This window comes from Bufo bufo, chromosome 1 (genome assembly GCF_905171765.1).
Source record: "Bufo bufo chromosome 1, aBufBuf1.1, whole genome shotgun sequence".
NCBI classification, from domain to species: Eukaryota; Metazoa; Chordata; class Amphibia; order Anura; family Bufonidae; genus Bufo; species Bufo bufo.
Window position 1 is genome coordinate 165983619 of NC_053389.1, and position 26187 is coordinate 166009805.

The following is a 26187-nucleotide window of genomic DNA, read 5'->3' on the forward strand; positions in this document are numbered from 1 at the left end:
ACTTTGTTCTTTACATAGTTGAATGTGCTGACAACAAAATCACACAAAAATTAAAAAATGGAAATCAAATTTTTCAACCCATGGAGGTCTGGATTTGGAGTCACACTCAAAATTAAAGTGGAAAAACACACTACAGGCTGATCCAACTTTGATGTAATGTCCTTAAAATAAGTCAAAATGAGGCTCAGTAGTGTGTGTGGTCTCCACGTGCCTGTATGACCTCCCTACAACGCCTGTGCATGTTCCTGAAGAGGTGGCAGACGGTCTCCTGAGGGATCTCCTCCCAGACCTTGACTAAAGCATCTGCCAACTCCTGGACAGTCTGTGGTGCAATGTGACGTTGGTGGATAGAGCGAGACATGATGTCCCAGATGTGCTCAATTGGATTAAGGTCTGGGGAACAGGCGGGCCAGTCCATAGCATCAATCCCTTCATCTTGCAGGAACTGCTGACACACTCCAGCCACATGAGGTCTAGCATTGTCTTTCATTAGGAGGAACCCAGGGTCAACCGAACCAGCATATGGTCTAAAAAGGGGTCTGAGGATCTCATCTCGGTACCTAATGGCAGTCAGGCTACCTCTGGCGAGCACATGGAGGGCTGTGCGGCCCTCCAAAGAAATGCCACCCCACACCATTACTGACCCAATGCCAAACCGGTCATGCTGGAGGATGTTGCAGGCAGCACAACGTTCTCCACGGCGTCTCCAGACTCTGTCACGTCTGTCACATGTGCTCAGTGTGAACCTGCTTTCATCTGTGAAGAGCACAGGGCACCAGTGGCGAATTTGCCAATCTTGGTGATCTCTGGCAAATGCCAAACGTCCTGCACGGTGTTGTGCTGTAAGCACAACCCCCACCTATGGACGTCGGGCCCTCATATCACCCTCATGGAGTCTGTTTCTGACCGTTTGAGCAGACACATGCACATTTGTGGCCTGCTGGAGGTCATTTTGCAGGGCTCTGGCAGTGCTCCTCCTGTTCCTCCTTGCACAAAGGTGGAGGTAGCGGTCCTGCTGCTGGGTTGTTGCCCTCCTACGGCCTCCTCCACGTCTCCTGATGTACTGGCCTGTCTCCTGGTAGCGCCTCCATGCTCTGGACACTACGCTGACAGACACAGCAAACCTTCTTGCCACAGCTCGCATTGATGTGCCATCCTGGATAAGCTGCACTACCTGAGCCACTTGTGTGGGTTGTAGACTCCGTCTCATGCTACCACTAGAGTGAAAGCACCGCCAGCATTCAAAAGTGACCAAAACATCAGCCAGGAAGCATAGGAACTGAGAAGTGGTCTGTTGTCACCACCTGTAGAACCAATCATTTATTGGGGGTGTCTTGCTAATTGCCTATAATTTCCACCTGTTGTCTATCCCATTCGCACAACAGCATGTGAAATTGATTGTCACTCAGTGTTGCTTCCTAAGTGGACAGTTTGATTTCACAGAAGTGTGATTGACTTGGAGTTACATTGTGTTGTTTAAGTGTTCCCTTTATTTTTTTGAGCAGTGTATATATATATATATATATATGTGTATATATATATATGTACACTGCTCAAAAAAATAAAGGGAACACAAAAATAACACATCCTAGATCTGAGTTAATTAAATATTATTCTGAAATACTTTGTTCTTTACATAGTTGAATGTGCTGACAACAAAATCACACAAAAATAAAAAAATGGAAATCAAATTTTTCAACCCATGGAGGTCTGGATTTGGAGTCACACTCAAAATTAAAGTGGAAAAACACACTACAGGCTGATCCAACTTTGATGTAATGTCCTTAAAACAAGTCAAAATGAGGCTCAGTAGTGTGTGTGGCCTCCACGTGCCTGTATGACCTCCCTACAACGCCTGTGCATGCTCCTGATGAGGTGGCGGACGGTCTCCTGAGGGATCTCCTCCCAGACCTGGACTAAAGCATCTGCCAACTCCTGGACAGTCTGTAGTGCAAAAATGGTGGATAGAGTGAGACATGATGTCCCAGATGTGCTCAATTGGATTCAGGTCTGGGGAACGGGCGGGCCAGTCCATAGCATCAATGCCTTCGTCTTGCAGGAACTGCTGACACACTCCAGCCACATGAGGTCTAGCATTGTCTTGCATTAGGAGGAACCCAGGGCCAACCGCACCAGCATATGGTCTCACAAGGGGTCTGAGGATCTCATCTCGGTACCTAATGGCAGTCAGGCTACCTCTGGCGAGCACATGGAGGGCTGTGCGGCCCTCCAAAGAAATGCCACCACACACCATTACTGACCCAATGCCAAACCGGTCATGCTGGAGGATGTTGCAGGCAGCAGAACGTTCTCCACGGCGTCTCCAGACTCTGTCACGTCTGTCACATGTGCTCAGTGTGAACCTGCTTTCATCTGTGAAGAGCATAGGGCACCAGTGGCGAATTTGCCAATCTTGGTGTTCTCTGGCAAATGCCAAACGTCCTGCACGGTGTTGGGCTGTAAGCACAACCCCCACCTGTGGACGTCGGGCCCTCATATCACCCTCATGGAGTCTGTTTCTGACCGTTTGAGCAGACACATGCACATTTGTGGCCTGCTGGAGGTCATTTTGCAGGGCTCTGGCAGTGCTCCTCCTTGCACAAAGGCGGAGGTAGCGGTCCTGCTGCTGGGTTGTTGCCCTCCTACAGCCTCCTCCACGTCTCCTGATGTACTGGCCTGTCTCCTGGTAGCGCCTCCATGCTCTGGACACCACGCTGACAGACACAGCAAACCTTCTTGCCACAGCTCGCATTGATGTGCCATCCTGGATAAGCTGCACTGCCTGAGCCACTTGTGTGTGTTGTAGACTCCGTCTCATGCTACCACTAGAGTGAAAGCACCGCCAGCATTCAAAAGTGACCAAAACATCAGCCAGGAAGCATAGGAACTGAGAAGTGGTCTGTGGTCACCACCTGCAGAACCACTCCTTTATTGGGGGGTGTCTCGCTAATTGCCTATAATTTCCACCTGTTGTCTATCCCATTTGCACAACAGCATGTGAAATCGATTGTCTCTCAGTGTTGCTTCCTAAGTGGACAGTTTGATTTCACAGAAGTGTGATTGACTTGGAGTTACATTGTGTTGTTTAAGTGTTCCCCTTATTTTTTTGAGCAGTGTATATATATATATATATATATATATATATATATATACAGATATAGCAGAGCTCACCAATATATGTATATTACACTCCAGAGCTGCACTCACTCTTCCGGTCTCTATATCTCCTGATGTCAAAACTATTGGTTGGCATGCTCGGCACTGGAATAATAAAGATTTCCATCTTATTGGTATTGAATTTTATAGATGGCCTTGCGGTTCGCCCGGCGGTCGGATTGCAGCGAACTTTGCCCGTTCGCGATTCGCTGAACATGCGAACATATGGAGATATTCGCGTCTGCCATATTCTTTTACATTGTGCAGAACTTTGACCCATGACACATCCATCAGGTGGTACAGGACGGCCAATTGAGACGGTTCAGCACATGGACATACCCCCTACCTTATAAATAAACCTGATCTGGCCGCCATTTTACATTCAGTGTTTTGTCAGTGTAGGGAGAGGTTGCTGTGTGGAGCAGGGACAGACTGTGGGGACACAAATCGCTAGCTAATAGGGCCACAAAAGTCATTTTAAAGAGGACCTTTCACAGATTATTACACTATAAACTAACTATACAGACATGTAGAGCGGCGCCCGGGGATCTCACTGCACTTACTATTATCCCCGGGCGCCGCTCCGTTCTCCTGCTATGTCCTCCGGTATCTCCGTTCCGTAAGTTATGGTAGGCGGAGTCTGCCCTTGTTCTTCTGTAGCTCTGGCCAATCGCATTGCAGAGCTTACAGCCTGGGAGAAAATAACCTTCCAGGCTGTGAGCTCTGCGCTGCGATTGGCCAGCGCTAGAGCAGAACAAGGGCAGACTCCGCCTACCATAACTTAGTGACTGGAATCTCTGCCTACTATAACTTAGTGAGCGGAGATACCGGAGGGCATAACGGGAGAACGGAGCGGCGCCCGGGGATAACAGTAAGTGCAGTGAGATCCCCGGGTGCCGCTCCACATGTCTGTATAGTTAGTTCATAGTGTAATAATCGGTGAAAGGTCCTCTTTAAGGACTGGTATAGGTGTGTTATTGTTTGGTGTGCAGTACATAAGGGTGTAATAGACTTATAACATAGAAAATATATTATAGTGCATTTGTATTGTGCAGCAGTGGTGAGAGGTTCTGCAGCGATACTGCAGCTACACAGAGTGACAAACGCAATTAGAAAAAATAATTATAACTGACCCCCCCCCCCCCCCCAAAAAAAAAAAACAGTCCATGTTGTGGGACTATTTGTGCACTTCTAGTAATTATTTCTTGGCTGCAAATATGAGCTGAAGGTTTTTCAGGTTCACCTGCCATTAAAATGAATGGGACCTGCCGCGAACTTGCGGTTCGCAGACATTTGATCGCGTTGATGCGATCGCGTTCGCGAATTGTCCCAGCAGATGTTCGTCCATCACTATTGAATTCTTCTATTAATCGTTTTCAGCAACACTGTCCCTAACACATGAGCGCTTGCCACGTCTCTCCCTATGCTCAGCTCACAGAACAAGGGCGGAGACCTATGTGACATCATAGGTGATGGCTATCTGCGGATTGGCTGGCTGCACGGCATTATGGGTGATCTTGTGTTTCCGGGCTTCTTACTTTCACTTTGTAACAGGTGCATCCGCCATTTTAGGAAAGACTGATTCCTCACCACGAAGCGCAAGGAAATTAAAATTTGTTGCGAATTGAAGTTTTCCTAAACTTCAGACGGAATTCTGCTTTGAATGCTTGGGATTACTCAACACTAATCATCATCCGTCATCATATTAAAGGGGAACCCCTCTAACATACACATGGAGATACATGGGAGATGTAAACACCAAATGATAACAGATTTTTAATCAGGGCTATTTGCAAAGTGACAACATTTTACAATTTAGATGCGATAGGGCAATCAAAAGGAGTCTGCTACCTCCAAAATCAGTTTCAAACTAAGCATACTGCCATGTAGGGTAGGTGCCCAGATACCTAAACATGCCTTTTTTGTAAAAATCCATATATTTTTATTTTTTTTATTTATGTTTTTATGCAAATAAGGTTTTCGGTGCACCATAAGCAGCACCGCTGCATTTGATTCACCTGGAGTCCCCTGCCTCATTGCTACCGGCTCTATTATCTCAAGGGCTGTCAATCAAACAAGAGGAGGAGATGTTGGGAGTCGTCATCGCAGAGGAACGGTGCACCAAATGGAGCAGCCCCGCCCACAGTGCGCCAAAAACCTTACTTCCATAAAACTAAAGGAGCATTTCTCAGGATTAGAGGAGTGGATTTTCACAAGAGAAGCACGATTATGTTTAGGGACACCTACCCTACATGCTGCTATGGATACTTTAAAAAATTTAGGCGGTGACACCCCCTCCTTAAGCTGTTGTGATTTTACTTAAAGTGCATCGTCCTTTGCTATCTTTCTATGAAGAGTTTGGGGTGTGAGCTCATGTCGCTATGGTATCTCATGACATTTACATGGTGTTTTACTTGCTTCCACCACACACAGTACAGGTTACACTGGAGCAAGCAAAATGACATTGTTATACCTATATAAAACGACGAGGAGCCAATTGTAGAAATTAGATTTGATAAAATGTCAATACATTTTTCACGCACCATGCAGAAAGTGCAATGGACGCCACCGGCCCAGGAGCACGAGTCTTGCCAATTCAGCTACTTGAAAATATATATATAAAAAAATAAAATTTTTGCATTTTTCTTAAAGAGGACCTTTCACCGATTCTTACCCTATGAACTAAGTATACATACATGTGGAGCGGCGCCCGGGGATCTCACTGCACTTACTATTATCCCCGGGCGCCGCTCCGTTCTCCTGCTATGCCCTCCGGTATCTTCAGTCACTAAGTTATGGTAGGCAGAGTCTGCCCTTGTTCTTCTGTAGCGCTGGCCAATCGCATTGCAGAGCTCACAGCCTGGGAGAAAATAACCTCCCAGGCTGTGAGCTCTGCGCTGCGATTGGCCAGCGCTAGGGCAGACTCCGCCTACCATAACTTAGGGACTGGTATCTCCGCCTACTATAACTTAGTGAGCGGAGATACCGGAGGGCATAGCAGGAGAACGGAGCGGCGCCCGGGGATAATAGTAAGTGCAGTGAGATCCCCGGGCGCCGCTCTACATATCTGTATAGTTAGTTCATAGGGTAAGAATCGGTGAAAGGTCCTCTTTAAGGTCAATTAAGTAAAGGAGACTCAATGCTTCCCAGTGTGCATGAAGTAAACGCACCTTGCTCCAGACTTGTCTTGGCCGTGTCATCCTTATGTTGAGACCGATGTGATCAGTTGAAGGTTGCAGAAGGAGAATGACTGGGGCCTGCTGTCAGAACATGCTCCCTTTTAATTAAATATGTCAGGCTGTTCCTTTGTGACTGATGCTGCCAATTCTGCGGTGCATCTATGTGTCATATCGGCGAACATCAGTCTCTAATTAACACGTTATGTCAGGTCCAGCAATGGACTGCGGATAACACGCAGAGTGCAGCTGTCACCCAGAGCCAGGAAGGTGTCGCGCTTCTCTGTATATTAACACCCTGGTAAAAGGGCCGACTGCAAACAGTGCAAATAGAAATATTGTGGTAATTAGTGCTCCTCAGGGGCCGGACCAGGGGCTGCAAAGCTGTCCCTGCAGATTGATGACTGACAGATGATGAAGCTAATTTATTCTACATGGACAAAAGGCTGAATGCCGTTCTTCTAACGTCTCCATCGATAAGAGTGTGACACTTTATAGCCGCGCGGAGTTAATGACGCTGGTGAAGTCGCAGTTATGTTGAGAAGCTCTGTCACCCATTTACTAGATTCAGCGATAAAGGGATAGCAGCAGGAAACACATAACACAATTACACATGTACCAAGCTGCATGCAGCAGAAAACATTGCAGTCTACCATCTAGATCCTACATACTGAGGGAGGGGAGGGGGGCTTTCCTAAACGCGGGCAGCACTGCTATGTTTTTCTGAGTGGTACCTGTTTTACAATTATTTTCCACCAGTGCATGTTAGCAAGTACGAATATGCCATATATCCTGCTTTACAGGGTGGGACACCATCCAGATGCTGCAGTATGACTTTTTTAGGAGCTATCTCAGAATCTAGAGCAGTTGACAGGTCAATGCATGTTACTATTCTCTGCTATCAGCCATTTCAGACTGGGATGAGGCTGGCTGTAGGGTATCTATTGCTCCATATTAGACTTCTTTCACATTAGCGATAGGATCGTCCGGCAGGCTGTTTCGGCAGGGGAACAGCCTGCCGGATCCGTACTAACGCTAGCACACGTGTGCCGCCAGAAGTTCGCTCTGGCTCCATGTTTGCAGTGCTGTGGCCACATCTCCGACCAGTCCCCATTCTAGTCAATGGGGCTGGAACGGACCTCCGGCAGCACACGTGTGCTAGCGTTAGTATGGATCTGCCGTAACAGCCTGCCGGCCAATCCTAACGCTAATGTGAACGAAGCCTTATCAGCCATTTCAGACAAGTGTATCCCGATTCTGCTGCCATTGTACATAATTATTGATGTGTCCTCATTTATTTGCTTTCTTTCAGCCTGATGAAGGGCTCATGCCTGAACTATGGCTACTACAACAATAAATTGCTCACCTTCGTCCTGGAGTGAAGACCCACCTTTTCTTTATGGTGTGCCCCCAGTACTCAGAACCTACAGAGACATTTGAATCAATGCGTCAAAGGGAACGTGTCCCTTTAATATGTGGGTTACTGATATATCATGCCAACGGTTGGATGATTTTTAAAGTCCTAGACTGCCCAGGTCATGACAAGATGCAGTCAACCCCATATAAATGCTGCGCTGTGTAGGAAATTTGTCAGCGACGCGTTTCGCAGTAAAGCTACTGACAATATCCATATTTGCATTATAATTATATTTCTATGTGAAACATGACTGGAGCTTAAGAAAGCTGCTGTATTGGTGGCACTTATGCACCATGACTAGGCCTCTTCATTATCTCGTGCACATGCGAAAAGTTAATATCCATGGAAGAGACATGGCTGAGTGCAGCGTTTGTGGCAGATGAAAGGCTCACCATTTCCATCACATTTCTGTCTTCTTGTATTTTCTCTTAAGTGCTGCCGACATCAAAGCTCATGTTTTGCAACTAGAAGCAAAACTCTGTCAAGTACGGCTATGCACCCAGACGCCGAGCGTCCCACTGCATTTAACATCAGCACCAGAAAGACCCAGAATCATTATCCTAGATTTGCCAATGATAAAAAATTATTACTAAATACCAAAAAGAACATGGGGGGGAACGGACATCCGCAGCAGTGGTGACTAATTCCAGCACTGTCAATAACTTTTCATCTAATAAAGGAATTGAATTGATTGTAAAAATAGTTGCAAGTCCCCTTTTTGACTTACCGTGCGACAACATTAGGTAGTACAAAAAGTTTTCAACAGTTGGGGCGGGAAGGAGGCAGAGTGGGGGCATGTTAGGGGTAAATTTACTAACATGGCGTACCTGCTGGCTAAAAACTAGTTTTTAGGATTAGCCACATTTCTTTAGGGTTTATGACGAGGCACATATTCATTGCTGCCATTAGGCCTAGTTCACACGATCGTTTTTTTTGCGAGTGTACGGGCCGTATTTTTGTCTTCCATACACGGTCTGTATACGGAACCATTCATTTCAATGGTTCCGCATTAAAAACGGAATGTGTTCCGTAAGCATTCCGTTTCCGTATTTCTGTTTTTCCGTTCCGTTGAAAGATAGAACATGTCCTATTATTGCCCGCAAATCACATGCCGTGGATCAATTCAAGTCAATGGGTTCGCAAAAAAAACAGAACACATACGGAAATGCATCCGTATGTCTTCCGTATCCGTTCTGTTTTTGCGGAACCATCTATTGAAAATGTTATGCCCAGCCCAATTTTTTCTGTGTAATTACTGTATACTGTATATGCCATAACGAAAAACGGAACAAAAACGGAAACACAACAGAAACAAAAAACGGAACAACGGATCCATGAAAAACGGACCGCAAAAAACTATAAAAGCCATACGTTCGTCTGAACTAGGCCTTAGACTGATTTTTCACAGAGGCTCAGGCTGGAGGAAATTTTGCGCAAGGAGTTTTGTCTAGCTTTAGACTAACTATTGGTGTAATTTGCGCAACAAATTTAAGACATGGCATGTGACATTTTATAAATTTGTCGCAAAAAAGGCTTGAAACCAAACAAACACTCCAAAAAAGGCCTAAAAGTCAGATATTGATGCATTGGGAGGGAATTTATCAAGCCCTATCCTGGGAGAATTCCGGCTTTCAAAAGTCACAAAATAACGCTTTGTGACCTTTGAGCATTCTTGTGCAAAAATTGTGTGACTTTGTATGTTTATCTCCGCTTTATGTCCACTCTGGTTTTGGACAGTGGGTAGGAAAGTGAGAGTGGTTAGCTAAGTTAATGAGCTTTGCTGCAGATTTATCACTTAGTCACAAACTCACTCTAGTAGGGGGAAGGTGACATAGAAAAACTGGGGTAGCACTTCTAAACAAAAGTGTTAGGCTAGGGCTAGACGACGGCATGTGTCGCGTGACATTTTGTCGGATCAATGTCACGTGACAATTTTTATAATGATAGTCTATGGTGTCGCAATGTGACATGCGACATGCTGCGACTGTGACACGATAGTAGCAAAAAATCCATCCAAGATGGAAATTTCTGCGACAGTGGCGTCACAGTCGGAGCATGTCACATGTTGCAGCGTGGCACCATAGACTATCATTATAAAAATTGTTGAGGGACATGGGTGCGACATCAATGTCGCGCGAAACATATTGTAGTGAAATTGTGCCCTATGTGTCGCGCGACTTATTGTCGTTGTGTAGCCCTAGCCTTAGGTGTAATGATGAACCAAATTTACCAAGCAAAATGCAACATTTGCTAAGTTTGGTAAAAAAGTATGTCAACATAGGCTCTGGTTTATCATGCTTTCATTCCTGAATTTTGGCTTTAAAAAGTTGTGACTATTTGCATTTTTACACCCCTCACTCCAGTTTTGAATTATGGGTGAAGAAGTGAGTATGGTTAGCTATGTTAATAAGTTTCACTCCAGATTTATCACTGAGACTGTTTTAAGAAGTCGTAATTATTAAACAACATGCAACATTTGTCAAATGTGGCATAAAGTACACCAACACAGACCCAAGCAAAACTGACTTCAAATATTCCCGTCCTGATGAATTCCTCCCCTTAGGCCTCTTTCACACGACCGTTTTTTTTCCCGTTTACGGGCCATTTTGTATGTTCCGTATACGAAGCCATTCATTTCAGTGGTACCGCAAAAAAACCGGAATGTACTCCGTATGCATTCCGTATGCATTCCGGAACGGAAAAACAGAAATACGGAAACGGAATGCATACGGAGTACATTCCGTTTTTTTCGCAGAACCATTGAAATGAATGGGTCCGTATACGGACCGTATACGGAACACAAAAAAACAGCCCGTACACTCGCAAAAAAAAAAACGATCGTGTGAACTAGGCCTTAGACTGGCTGCCTAGTACTGCATCAGATTTATCATACAGATACACCACAAGGCCTCATGCACACGACCGTTTTTCGGGTCCGCATCCGAGCCGCAGTTTTTGTACCGTCTGTTTCCTATACTGTCACTGTATATAATGTCATTTTATAATACTGTTGAGGGGGCCCTGACAATAAAATCTTTTAGTCCTCCTCCTGAGTGGGCCCCTTCTGAGTTCAGGCCCCAAAGCAGCCGCTTCCCCTATAGCTATGTCCCTGTAGGAAGCCATTTCCCGAATAGTTTAATTTTGTAATAAATCTGAGAACTTCTTGCAAGCAAAGTGTGATGTGCAATGATCCGAAACCTAAGACTTTATTCACACGGAAATGATAATTGACTTTTTTTTTTTTAACCTGGCAGTTTTTCCAATGAAAGTGGTTGAGTTCTCTAAGGAGTTCTCTAAGGACAGTCTTCCATGTAATCCTCCCCACGTGTCTCCCGCCAGCACTTTCCCCTCTCTTATCTCTTTGCTGTCTTTTGGCTTCCTGCAGTCTCTAGGGAGCGCTTTGCCCAGGTAACACTTTCTACAAGGCATCTGTGCCAGTGGAAGATTAACAACTTCTCAGTTGCTGAAACAGATTTTATGACTAAAAGCCTGAAACTCATCGGAGGTGTCATACAATTTAAACCAGGATAGAAAGCCTAAGACTTTTATGTTATCTTTTTTGTGTTTAAGTGATTTTAGCACTGGGGAAAGGTGTTGAGCTGTCACTACATGGAATTGATGCTCTGCATTTATCCTCAGAAGTTGAATTGCGACCGATCCCCATTCCCAGCCATGAGAGGTGGGCATCAGCACCAAATCAGATGTTACTGAGAAATATGCTATATTTGGGTAAAAAAAAAGAATGTATAAAGCACATAATCAATAGTTATTTTATATTTAAACATGAAAAAGGTAGTGGACATAAATATATCCTGAAAGGACAAATATATAGCTACAGATATGAGAAAAAATATTACTACTGCAATACTGTTCCTGCAACTACTCTAATACAGACCCCTATAAACAAAAATACAACTGCTATGATACTGACCCTATGTAAAAGGATGTAAAATTTGAACTACTATGCTGGCTATTATGTACAGGAATATGATTACTATAATACTGTCCCTATGTACATGAATATACACAAGAATATACCTACTATAATACTGTCACCTATATTAAAAACTACAACTACTATAATATTACACTTATGTACAAGAATATACTGTAATTAAGACACTGGCTGTTATGTGCAAGAATGTACAGTCAGGTCCATAAATATTGGGACATTGACACAATTCTAACATGTTTGGCCCTATACATTACCACAATGGATTTGAAATGAAAGGAACAAGATGTGCTTTAACTGCAGACTGACAGCTTTAATTTGAGGGTATTTACATCCAAATCAGGTGAACGGTGTAGGAATTACAACACTTTGCATATATGCCTCCCACTTGTTAAGGGGCCAAAAGTAATGGGCAGAATAATAATCATAAATCAAACTTTCACTTTTTAATACTTGGTTGCAAATCCTTTGCAGTCAATTACAGCCTGAAGTCTGGAACGCATAGACATCACCAGACGCTGGTTTTCATCCCTGGTGATGCTCTGCCAGGCCTCTACTGCAACTGTCTTCAGTTCCTGCTTGTTCTTGGGGCAGTTTCCCTTCAGTTTTGTCTTCAGCAAGTAAAATGCATGCTCAATCGGATTTAGGTCAGGTGATTGACTTGGCCATTGCATAACATTACACTTCTTTCCCTTAAACTCTTTGGTTGCTTTTGCAGTATGCTTTGGGTCATTGTCCATCTGCACTGTGAAGCGTCGTCCAATGAGTTCTGAAGCATTTGGCTGAATATGAGCAGATAATATTGCCCGAAACACTTCAGAATTCATTCTGCTGCTTTTGTCAGCAGTAACATCAATAAATACAAGAGAACCAGTTCCATTGGCAGCCATACATGTCCACGCCATGACACTACCACCACCATGCTTCACTGATGAGGTGGTATGCTTAGAATCATGAGCAGTTCCTTTCCTTCTCCATACTCTTCTCTTCCCATCACTCTGGTACAAGTTGATCTTGGTCTCATCTGTCCATAGGATGTTGTTCCAGAACTGTGAAGGCTTTTTTAGTTGTCGTTTGGCAAACTCTAATCTGGCCTTCCTGTTTTTGAGGCTCACCAATGGTTTACATCTAGTGGTGAACCCTCTGTATTCACTCTGGTGAGGTCTTCTCTTGATTGTTGACTTTGACACGCATACACCTACCTCCTGGAGAGTGTTCTTGATCTGGCCAACTGTTGTGAAGGGTGTTTTCTTCACCAGGGAAATAATTTTTCGGTCACCCACCACAGTTGTTTTCCATGGTCCTCTGGGTCTTTTGGTGTTGCTGAGCTCACCGGTGCGTTCCTTCTTTTTAAGAATGTTCCAAACAGTTGTTTTGGACCTTTTATCTGCTCATTGTATTTGGGATAATGAGGGAATAACACACACCTGGCCATGGAACAGCTGAGAAGCCAATTGTCCCATTACTTTTGGTCCCTTAACAAGTGGGAGGCACATATGCAAACTGTTGTAATTCCTACACCGTTCATCTGATTTGGATGTAAATACACTCAAATTAAAGCTGACAATCTGCAGTTAAAGCACATCTTGTTAGTTTAATTTCAAATCCATTGTGGTGGTGTATATAGCCAAAAATGTTAGAATTGTGTCGATGTCCCAATATTTATGGACCTCACTGTAACTACTTCAATACCGCTCCCTATGTCTAAGAATATAATTACAATGCTCTCTGCTGCATACAAGAATAAAACTACTATAATATTGCAAATACCTGAAAAAAATATAACTACTTTAACCACCTCCGGACCGCTGTACGCACAGACGCGTCCTGGAGGTGGTTGATTCATTCCGAGTGGACGCATATACGCGTCATCTCGCGAGACGCGAGATTTCCTGTGAACGCGCGCACACAGGCGCGCGCGCTCACAGGAACGGACGGTAAGAGAGTTGATCTCCAGCCTGCCAGCGGCGATCGTTCGCTGGCAGGCTGGAGATGTGTTTTTTTTAACCCCTAACAGGTATATTAGACGCTGTTTTGATAACAGCGTCTAATATACCTGCTACCTGGTCCTCTGGTGGTCCCCTTTGTTTGGATCGACCACCAGAGGACACAGGTAGCTCAGTAAAGTAGCACCAAGCACCACTACACTACACTACACCCCCCCCCGTCACTTATTAACCCCTTATTAGCCCCTGATCACCCCATATAGACTCCCTGATCACCCCATATAGACTCCCTGATCACCCCCCTGTCATTGATTACCCCCCTGTCATTGATCAACCCCCTGTAAAGCTCCATTCAGATGTCCGCATGATTTTTACGGATCCACTGATAGATGGATCGGATCCGCAAAACGCATCCGGACGTCTGAATGAAGCCTTACAGGGGCATGATCAATAACTGTGGTTATCACCCCATATAGACTCCCTGATCACCCCCCTGTCATTGATCACCCCCCTGTCATTGATTACCCCCCTGTAAAGCTCCATTCAGACGTCCGCATGATTTTTACGGATCCACTGATAGATGGATCGGATCCGCAAAACGCATCCGGACGTCTGAATGAAGCCTTACAGGGGCATGATCAATGACTGTGGTGATCACCCCATATAGACTCCCTGATCACCCCCCTGTAAAGCTCCATTCAGATGTCCGCATGATTTTTACGGATCCACTGATAGATGGATCGGATCCGCAAAACGCATCCGGACGTCTGAATGAAGCCTTACAGGGGCATGATCAATGACTGTGGTTATCACCCCATATAGACTCCCTGATCACCCCCCTGTCATTGATCACCCCCCTGTCATTGATTACCCCCCTGTAAAGCTCCATTCAGACGTCCGCATGATTTTTACGGATCCACTGATAGATGGATCGGATCCGCAAAACGCATCCGGACGTCTGAATGAAGCCTTACAGGGGCATGATCAATGACTGTGGTTATCACCCCATATAGACTTCCTGATCACCCCCCTTGTCATTGATTACCCCCCTGTCATTGATTACCCCCCTGTAAAGCTCCATTCAGACGTCCGCATGATTTTTACGGATCCACTGATAGATGGATCGGATCCGCAAAACGCATCCGGACGTCTGAATGAAGCCTTACAGGGGCATGATCAATGACTGTGGTGATCACCCCATATAGACTCCCTGATCACCCCCCTGTCATTGATTACCCCCCTGTCATTGATCACCCCCCTGTAAAGCTCCATTCAGACGTCCGCATGATTTTTACGGATCCACTGATAGATGGATCGGATCCGCAAAACGCATACGGACGTCTGAATGAAGCCTTACACGGGCGTGATCAATGACTGTGGTTATCACCCCATATAGACTCCCTGATCACCCCCCTGTCATTGATCACCCCCCTGTCATTGATCACCCCCCTGTCATTGATCACCCCCCTGTCATTGATCACCCCCCTGTCATTGATCACCCCCCCTGTCATTGATCACCCCCCCTGTCATTGATCACCCCCCCTGTCATTGATCACCCCCCTGTCATTGATCACCCCCCTGTCATTGATCACCCCCCTGTCATTGATCAACCCCCCTGTCATTGATCACCCCCCTGTCATTGATCACCCCCCTGTAAGGCTCCATTCAGACATTTTTTTGGCCCAAGTTAGCGGAATTATTATTTTTTTTTCTTACAAAGTCTCATATTCCACTAACTTGTGACAAAAAATAAAATCTCACATGAACTCACCATACCCCTCACGGAATCCAAATGCGTAAAATTTTTTAGACATTTATATTCCAGACTTCTTCTCACGCTTTAGGGCCCCTAGAATGCCAGGGCAGTATAAATACCCCACATGTGACCCCATTTCGGAAAGAAGACACCCCCAGGTATTCCGTGAGGGGCATATTGAGTCCATGGAACGGGAGACTTTGTGAGAAAAAAATAAAAAATATCAATTTCCGCTAACTTGTGCCAAAAAAAAAAATTTTCTATGAACTCGCCATGCCCCTCATTGAATACCTTGGGGTGTCTTCTTTCCAAAATGGGGTCACATGTGGGGTATTTATACTGCCCTGGCATTCTAGGGGCCCCAAAGCGTGAGAAGAAGTCTGGTATCCAAATGTCTAAAAATGCCCTCCTAAAAGGAATTTGGGCCCCTTTGCGCATCTAGGCTGCAAAAAAGTGTCACACATCTGGTATCGCCGTACTCAGGAGAAGTTGGGGAATGTGTTTTGGGGTGTCATTTTACATATACCCATGCTGGGTGAGATAAATATCTTGGTCAAATGCCAACTTTGTATAAAAAAATGGGAAAAGTTGTCTTTTGCCAAGATATTTCTCTCACCCAGCATGGGTATATGTAAAAAGACACCCCAAAACACATTCCCCAACTTCTCCCGAGTACGGAGATACCAGATGTGTGACACTTTTTTGCAGCCTAGGTGGGCAAAGGGGCCCATATTCCAAAGAGCACCTTTCGGATTTCACTGGTCATTTACCTACTTACCACACATTAGGGCCCCTGGAAAATGCCAGGGCAGTATAACTACCCCACAAGTGACCCCATTTTGGAAAGAAGACACCCCAAGGTATTCCGTGAGGGGCATGGCGAGTTCCTAGAATTTTTTATTTTTTGTCACAAGTTAGTGGAAAATGATGATTTTTTTTTTTTTTTTTCATACAAAGTCTCATATTCCACTAACTTGTGACAAAAAATAAAAACTTCCATGAACTCACTATGCCCATCAGCGAATACCTTGGGGTCTATTCTTTCCAAAATGGGGTCACTTGTGGGGTAGGTATAATGCCCTGGTATTTTAGGGGCCCAAATGTGTGGTAAGGAGTTTGAAATCAAATTCTGTAAAAAATGACGAGTGAAATCCGAAAGGTGCTCTTTGGAATATGGGCCCCTTTGCCCACCTAGGCTGCAAAAAAGTGTCACACATCTGGTATCTCCGTACTCAGGAGAAGGTGGGGAATGTGTTTTGGGGTGTCATTTTACATATACCCATGCTGGGTGAGATAAATATCTTGGTCAAATGCCAACTTTGTATAAAAAAATGGGAAAAGTTGTCTTTTGCCAAGATATTTCTCTCACCCAGCATGGGTATATGTAAAAAGACACCCCAAAACACATTCCCCAACTTCTCCTGAGTACGGAGATACCACATGTGTGGCACTTTTTTGCAGCCTAGGTGGGCAAAGGGGCCCATATTCCAAAGAGCACCTTTTGGATTTCACTGGTCATTTACCTACTTACCACACATTAGGGCCCCTGGAAAATGCCAGGGCAGTATAACTACCCCACAAGTGACCCCATTTTGGAAAGAAGACACCCCAAGGTATTCCGTGAGGGGCATGGCGAGTTCCTAGAATTTTTTATTTTTTGTCACAAGTTAGTGGAAAATGATGATTTTTTTTTTTTTTTTCATACAAAGTCTCATATTCCACTAACTTGTGACAAAAAATAAAAACTTCCATGAACTCACTATGCCCATCAGCGAATACCTTGGGGTCTCTTCTTTCCAAAATGGGGTCACTTGTGGGGTAGTTATACTGCCCTGGCATTCTAGGGGCCCAAATGTGTGGTAAGGAGTTTGAAATCAAATTCTGTAAAAAATGACGAGTGAAATCCGAAAGGTGCTCTTTGGAATATGGGCCCCTTTGCCCACCTAGGCTGCAAAAAAGTGTCACACATCTGGTATCTCCGTATTCAGGAGAAGTTGGGGAATGTGTTTTGGGGTGTCTTTTTACATATACCCATGCTGGGTGAGAGAAATATCTTGGCAAAAGACAACTTTTCCCATTTTTTTATACAAAGTTGGCATTTGACCAAGATATTTATCTCACCCAGCATGGGTATATGTAAAATGACACCCCAAAACACATTCCCCAACTTCTACTGAATACGGAGATACCAGATGTGTGACACTTTTTTGCAGCCTAGGTGGGCAAAGGGGCCCACATTCCAAAGAGCACCTTTCGGATTTCACTCGTCATTTTTTACAGAATTTGATTTCAAACTCCTTACCACACATTTGGGCCCCTAGAATGCCAGGGCAGTATAACTACCCCACAAGTGACCCCATTTTGGAAAGAAGAGACCCCAAGGTATTTCGTGATGGGCATAGTGAGTTCATGGAAGTTTTTATTTTTTGTCACAAGTTAGTGGAATATGAGACTTTGTAAGAAAAAAAAAAAAAAAAAAAATCATAATTTTCCGCTAACTTGTGACAAAAAATAAAAAGTTCTATGAACTCACTATGCCCATCAGCGAATACCTTAGGGTGTGTACTTTCCGAAATGGGGTCATTTGTGGGGTGTTTGTACTGTCTGGGCATTGTAGAACCTCAGAAAACATGACAGGTGCTCAGAAAGTCAGAGCTGCTTCAAAAAGCGGAAATTCACATTTTTGTACCATAGTTTGTAAACGCTATAACTTTTACCCAAACCATTTTTTTTTTACCCAAACATTTTTTTTTTATCAAAGACATGTAGAACAATAAATTTAGAGCAAAATTTATATATGGATGTCGTTTTTTTTTCCAAAATTTTACAACTGAAAGTGAAAAATGTCATTTTTTTGCAAAAAAAATCGTTAAATTTCGATTAATAACAAAAAAAGTAAAAATGTCAGCAGCAATGAAATACCACCAAATGAAAGCTCTATTAGTGAGAAGAAAAGGAGGTAAAATTCATTTGGGTGGTAAGTTGCATGACCGAGCAATAAATGGTGAAAGTAGTGTAGGTCAGAAGTGTAAAAAGTGGCCTGGTCTTTCAGGGTGTTTAAGCACTGGGGGCTGAGGTGGTTAATACTGCCCCATATTTACAAGAAAATAACTACTACAATATTGCCCTATATGTACGAGAATATAACTGCTATAATTGTGCCCCTTATGGCCAAGTATAAAACTGCTATAATACTGTCCCCTATGTACAAGAATATAACTACTATAATACTACCCCCTTATGCACAATAATATCACTAGTGTAATATTGCCTCCTGCAAACAAGAATATTACTTTACTAGCTCTTATGTATAAGAATATATCTACTATAAAACTGCCCATATGTACAAAAATTTAACTACTGTAATCCTGCCCTTATGTACAATAATAGAACTACTGTAATATAATACTGCCTCTGTGCACATAAAATTAACTACTAAAATGCTGCCCTTATGTATATGAATATAAATACTATAATACTGTCCCCTATGGTCAAAGATATACAACTTCTATACTACTGCCCCCCTATGTACAAGAATATAACTACTATTATACTCCACCTACTGTACGTACAAGAACATAGAATGTGCACAAGAATATACCTACTATAAAATACTATTAAGACTTGCCCCTACGTATGCCATCTATATACAAGAATATGACTAATACCAAAGCCTATGTACAAGAATATAACTACTATAATACTGAACCTTATGTACAAAAATGTAACTACTATAAGACTGTCCCCTATGTATAGGAATATAACTACTATAACACTGCCCTCTATGTTTAAGCATATAACTACTATAATACTGCCCCCATGTACAATAATATAACTACTATAATACTGCCTCCTATGTACAAGAATATAACTAATATAATACTGTTCCTATGTACAAGAATATAACTACTATAATATGTAATGCCCCAGAGTGGCATTACCACTTCTGCACCCCGCTACTGTCTTTACTGGTTAACCTCATGTCATCGTGTTTATTTATTTCAGGTCCAAATACCGTGCATTTCCTATTTTGTAACTGCTTATGTTCCTGTGTAATGTGCCAGGTTCACCAGCAGGTGGCAGCAAACATGGCAGAGCTACAGGTACATAGAATGGAGCTTTCCACTCCATTCTAACCTCCATTCTGTGGAGGAGTGGGTGAGTCCCACTTCCTGCAGGAAGGTGGGGACCAGTTTCTAGAGCAGTCTAGCTTACCCCCAGCTAGGGGAAGGAAGCAAGTGCTGGGCATGTCTCCAAGCCAGCCAGAGCCACAGTTTGGAGCCTCAGGAGCCAGGAGAAGATTTCCCTGGCCTAATTAAGAGACAGACTACAAAGAGAGAATTAGCAGAGTGGAGTTTGCCTGCCAGAGTTTAATGCCAATGCCTGCTGGGACCAAGACCAAGTTTGAAGACTGTTTTTAATGACCGTCTATTCAAGTAAAGCTGCTATTGAACTTCATACCAGGTCTGGACTTAAGTTACTTCTTTCATCCCTCACTTACAACCCCCTATTTGTCTGCTTTGGAGCCAACGCCTGGGGTTACAGCTGTATCCAGGTAGGAGTACCGTGAGACTCACACTCAACATAAAGGGACATTTTAGGCCACCCTATACCACTCAGCCATTCCTACACCTGGGTACTTTACATCTTTAAGGCCCCAGGGGGCGGCCCGCTGCATAATACTGCTCCTATGTACAAGAATATAACTTCTATAATACTGCCCCTATGTACAAGAATATAACTACTATAATTCTGCTCCTCTGTACAAGAAACTAACTACTATAATACTGTTCTTTTGTACAACAATGAAACAACTATAATACTGCCTCTATGTACAACAATAAAACAACTATAATACTGCTCCTATGTACAACAATAAAACAACTATAATACTGCTCCTATGTACAAGAATATAACTACTATAATACTGCTCCTATGTACAAGAATATAACTACTATAGGGGCGGAGCCTAGCCACGCTGCTGAATGGCCGCACGAGCTTGAGCTCCTCCAGCATTCCGGCCCATTTGCCCAATATAAGCCTATAATTTGCTTGATTATGGGGAAACCTGGCAGAGAAAAGAACAGAGGAAGCTCAGAGTCCACCCCACTGCGCTCCAAACAGCCAGAGATGGAGAAGTTTCTCCGGAAAACGTTGAGGTTCACGGCGCAGAAAGGCCCCAATATGGCGACGTCTGCTCCACAAGACTCTGACGCAGGGGAATTATCAGATGCCGGCAGCGGCTCCGATGTCTCGGATAAGAGGCCTAGAGACCCACCTCTCTCAGAACGAACCCTGCGCCAGTTCCTTGAATCTGCCCTCTCGCCTTTGAAACAAGACCTGTCTGATATCAAGGACGACATGAAGCATCTCGGGCAGAGGGTGGTTGCGCTAGAGGCCACTCAGGAGGCCATCATGACCTACGAAAGCAAAGCGTCGGAGGTGCTGGCGTCTCACAAGGCCTTACTGAATGATGCCTTCCTGAAATTGGAAGACCAAGAAAACCGCAGCCGCCGGCGCAATATCCGCATCCGCGGCCTACCTGAGTCGTTTGCAGCGGAGGCCTTACCGACGGTGGCACGTGAATTGTTCTCTAAGCTGCTAGACCCTGACAGAGCGGCGGGAATCGTGGTGGAACGCATACCCAGGGCGTTGCGCCCCAGGCCTAAACCGCAAGAACCACCACGTGATGTAATCTGTGGCTTATTGAGCTACGTTGATACCGCAGCCATCCTTAAAAGACAAAGAGAAATGGAGGTACTGGAGTACGAAAATACCCCGATCCAGATGTTCCAGGACATTGCGCCATCCACCTTGGCCAAGCGGCGCCTTCTCAGGCCTCTCCTGGATATCCTGAGGAAAACCTCGACCCCATTCCGCTGGTTATACCCCTTTGGGTTGGCGATTTCCAGGAATGGAAAGCTACTTACAGTGCGCTCACCTGCTGACCTGGATTCTGTCTGGCGGTCCCTGGACGTTCCTCCGATGGAAATCCCCTCATGGTTACCGGCTGACCAAGATGGCGCTCTCCCCATACCACCTCGAGTAACCGCATGGCAGACGGCGTCTGCGGGCAAGTCGGATCGTTTGGGAGGCAGGATGGACAGAGATCCCACCTGATTAGCGGTGCTCGTAAGCATACCTTGCTGATTTCTACCTCCCAGATCAGGAGATGACTGTTGCTCACCTCCATGTTACACGGGTTACTAAAGGCGGACTTGGCCTTTTCACATTTTTATTGTTTTCAATGTTTTTCACATTTTTAAATGTTCTAGTTTTGTGACCTATCTCTTAATTGGGCTTAATACTCTCATATGATGCATAAACGGATCTGTGCCGTTTCCCTGTTGTTACGGGACGCTACCTCTAGGTCAACGTATTATGTTCCTCATTGCAGGGTGATGTCCGGACGGATTAAGATGCTGGACACATTTTTTTGTTTTTGGTCTCTTTTGTTCAGACCATAGGTGCTTTACTTGCCCCCTCGCCAGTCCAACCCTGTCTTGGCTGGTGATAAGTAGAGTACCAACTCCTTCTCGGACGGGTGCTTTGTCTGAGAAATTCACTTGTCAGCTTGACATGTTTAATGTTCTCTCATTAATTTTTTGTTCTTTTATGTTTCCCTCACCTTCTTCCCCTTCTCCTGCTCATATCATCTATATGCTTTTCCATACTTTCATGGATGTATTGTGCATTTATTCACCTGAATGTTTGCAGCAATGTCCTCTATAGTAGTCGCCTCACTAAACGCGCACGGGCTGAACGAGCCATGTAAAAGGTCTCAAACACTATCTCTCCTTCTGAAAGATAAGGTCTCTGTGGCCTTTTTGCAAGAGACCCATTTCAGAACGGGCAAAATTCCTAAACTTCCCCCTAAGAAATTTGTCCAGTGGTTCCACAGTACTCATGATTCCGCCAGTAGAGGGGTTAGTATAGCTGTGCATAAATGCCTCCCCTTTAAACACGCAGCTATCTCAGCGGACCCTGAGGGCAGGTACGTTTTTGTAAGAGGCTTTCTGGGCGAGTCTCCAGTGACCTTTGCTAACTTGTACGCTCCCAATAAAGGCCAAGTACCATGGCTCGTTCAGACCCTTGCTATGTTATCCTCCTTCTCAGAGGGCTTACTAGTTTTGGGGGGCGACTTCAATGTTGCCCTGGAGCCAGCGGTGGATACCTCGGCGGGTAAACCTTCTGTATCTTACAGGCTCTTGAAAAGATTAAAAATTTCCCTGAGGAAACTTAAAGTATTAGATGTCTGGCGGGCCTTGAACCCCAATGGCCGAGATTATACTTTTTACTCACATGCCAAACTATCTTTCCACAGATTGGATTACATTTTCCTGTCAAGTTCACATGTACGTAATGTCTTTGGAGCCAGGATAGGTAATATAACATTATCCGACCATGCCCCTGTCATTGTTAATTTTTCCCTGTCTGGACCGCAGAGAAAGGAGCGCTTGTGACGTCTCAATGATACCCTGATTCTAGACCCTAGACATGCAGATAAAATTAAGGCCTCAATATCTGAATTTTTCGCGCTTAATGATACCCCAGAGTCGCCTCCTTCTCCTTCTATATTATGGGAATCTCATAAGGTGGTCCTAAGGGGGGAACTTATAGCTTTAGGAGCTTTTGTGAAAAAACAAAGGACACTAGCGCTAGACGCCTTATTGGCGACCATAACCCGTCTAGAATCTTCCCACAAGGAATCTCGGGCTATAAGCACCCTAGCAGAACTAACTGAAGCCAGAACAAAACTAAAAAATTTATTGAATGTCACCTCAGCAAAGTTGGTCCTTCGTTCCTGATTCAAGGCCTATGCTCATGGGGATAGAGGAAACAGACTGATGTCGGCAATTGCCCAGAAGCAGTTTTCTGACTCCTTTGTTTCCTCTATTAAAGACTTCAAGGGCAAAATACATAAGTCTACCCCAGATGTCGCTAAGGCATTTTGTGCCTTCTATGAGGCCTTATATAATTTGCCACCCCCTAATGGGACTACCCCTGGAGATTTATCCGAGGCCACTGATAAATTCTTGCAGTCTCTAGACCTTCCCTCTGTATCCCCATCAAAAACTTCCCTCCTGACTAAGCCTATTTCCGATTCAGAGGTTCGCAAGGTCCTTATGTCTATCCCATCGGGTAAAAGCCCCGGCCCTGATGGATTTTCCATTGCATACTATAAATCCTTTCAGGATGTGTTAATCCCACGTTTCAGGAACTTGTGCAACTACCTTCTGACAGGGGGTTCTCTCGCTCCTCATTCCTTATTGGCGCACATTACTGTCCTCCATAAGGAAAACAAAGATCCAACATGCTGCAGTAACTATAGGCCAATATCTTTACTTAATAATGATGTGAAGTGGTGGGCGAAAATTCTGGCTACCAGGCTTCAGGATGTTCTCCCTGACATTGCACATGAAGAACAAGTAGGTTTTGTCCATGGCAGACAGGGGTCGGAGAACACGGTGCGGCTTCTACATCTTGTGAATTGGGCCAAGAGATCCTCTAAGCCTTTAGTCCTGGTGAGCACGGATGCGGAAAAAGCCTTCGACAGGGTCAGCTGGCTCTTTATGTCGCGGACCCTGTCGAAGTTTGGCCTCCCGGACCAGTTTATTAGTGCTGTCAACACCCTTTATTCGGCCCCCTCTGCCATGGTCAAAGTCAATGGAGCATTATCCCCACGATTTCGCATCACCAACGGGACAAGACAGGGGTGCCCTATCTCCCCGGCACTATTTGTACTGGTCATGGAAACCCTTTTGTGTAAAATTTGATCGGACCCTGTTATTAGAGGCCTTCAGATTGGCCCACAAACCCATGTTGCTGCAGTATTCGCGGACGACCTTTTAGTCATGACCTCCAACCCTGCGGAAGCCTTGCCCAAGTTGTTGAATACTTTTGAGGACTTTGGATTTGTATCCAACTTCAAAATAAATTATGGAAAATCCATGGCACTTAATATTTCTTGCCCCCAATCTGTAGTCAACAGTCTAAAACGTACCACCCCATTTACCTGGGCCTCCAGAGACATTACATTTTTAGGAACGCATGTTTCGGCCAATAATAAAGACCTAGCCTCCCTTAACTATGCTCCACTCCTGCAAGAGGTTCGCACCCACTTACAAAATCTGAAACTCCCTTTTGTTTCATGGATAGGGAGGAAAAACTATCTGAAAACTTTTATTCTCCCCAAATTTCTTTATTTGCTGCAAGCCATCCCTATATGGTTGCCAAACTCATACTTTTCAGAGGTCCGCCGAGTGTTCACGCGCTTTCTCTGGAATGGCAAGTCTCCACGCATTGCCTACTCTGTCCTTACAAGAGATAAGAAGTTTGGAGGCTTTGGGATGCCTGATGTAAAGTCATATTACACTGCTGTTCAGTTATGTAGATGTGTATCTACCCTGACCCGCAAATCTAGCTCCCTTTGCTCACAGCTCGAATCTGTACTACTCACCAACCAAGATCAGCTCACTCTATGGGGTGTTAGGCCCTTTTCAGCCAATCATTACGCCTCTTCCCCGGTTTGGAAAGGAATGCTAGTAGAATGGTCTAAAATGGTCAAATCCCAGCAGTTTAGCTTTCCTAATCCCTGTATGCCTCTTAAATTGTTACAGAGCTATATTCATCCTTCTGTGTCAAGCCCCTCTGGGATTTGGTCTAGGCTCGCTGGCTTGTCTCTGCAAGATGTCCTTCTCCCAGATGGTAGTTTGCAATGGGATTTAATAATGGATCGCCCCGAAATCAAGACAGCTCCCTTTTTCCACTTGGCAGATTTTAAGAGAGATACCAAGTTATGCGTTGGAACCTTTGCTAGTAGTAGCTCCCCCTCTTGGCTTGAGAAGAAAGTCTTGGCCCCTAGGCCTCCTCTTAGGCCATTATCCCAGATGTATAAAGAAATGCTTTCCTCCTTACCACCAGAGCTTGGGTATTTGACTTCATGGGAGCGAGAGCTTTCTATGACCCTGACGGAACCAGAGAGAGCCTTTGTTTTGGCTCATTTTCACGGCTTTAGTCGTTGTGTGAGAGTTCAGGAGAATTCTTTTAAGCTACTAAGTAGATGGTATAAAACTCCTGAATTCTTGCACAAACTTAATCCTGAGGTACCCGAGGTGTGCTGGAGGTGTGGCATAGAAACCGGTTCATTATCACATATCTGGTGGTTCTGCCATAAGATTCAACCGTTTTGGAAATTGATAGAATCAATGATCAATAGTGTTTGCAAAACTAAAGTCGTATTAGATGCCAAACTTATCTTACTGTGGTGCCCTAATAGCACGATAACCCCTGCCAAAAATAATCTCCCTACAATGCTGATCACAGCTGCTAGATTACTAGTTCCCTTTTTGTGGAAAACTGATTCCCCTCCAAATCTCGATATGTGGACGGAGAAGGTAGATCATATCTACCGCTTTGAGGAACTGGCGCATTGGGAAACAAACTCTCGCCATTGTTTTCTAAAGCTATGGTCCCCGTGGAAATCACATAGGAATTTCACATGATAGAGCAGGATCCCCTCACTTCTCTGATCCCTTTCCCCCACTTATTCTATTATCTCCCCCTTACCCCTTTTTCTTTCTTTTCGTTTCTTTTGATTTATGTTTCTGATGAAGATGATAATAGCTGGTATTGCTTACACATGATTTGTATGCTGGATAACTATTGTGACTCTTAATGTTATGATACTGATGTCTTGTGTAGGCGTGTGGCCTTGTTTTCTTACCTCAATAAAAAGAAATATGGTTAAGAATATAACTACTATAATACTGCTCCTATGTACA

General features: G+C 44.4%; 1 protein-coding gene and 1 long non-coding RNA gene across 3 annotated transcripts in view; one reads left to right on the forward strand and one right to left on the reverse strand.

Moving 5' to 3' along the window:
* LOC121000945 overlaps positions 1-26187 on the forward strand; it is a 677653-nt gene that overhangs the window by 484916 nt on the left and 166550 nt on the right. The window contains exon 3 of the long non-coding RNA XR_005778937.1: positions 22335-22341. This is a non-coding gene — a long non-coding RNA (uncharacterized LOC121000945). The remainder of the gene's footprint in view (positions 1-22334; positions 22342-26187) is intronic.
* KIRREL3 (kirre like nephrin family adhesion molecule 3) overlaps positions 1-26187 on the reverse strand; it is an 886110-nt gene that overhangs the window by 408344 nt on the left and 451579 nt on the right. The window lies entirely within an intron of this gene.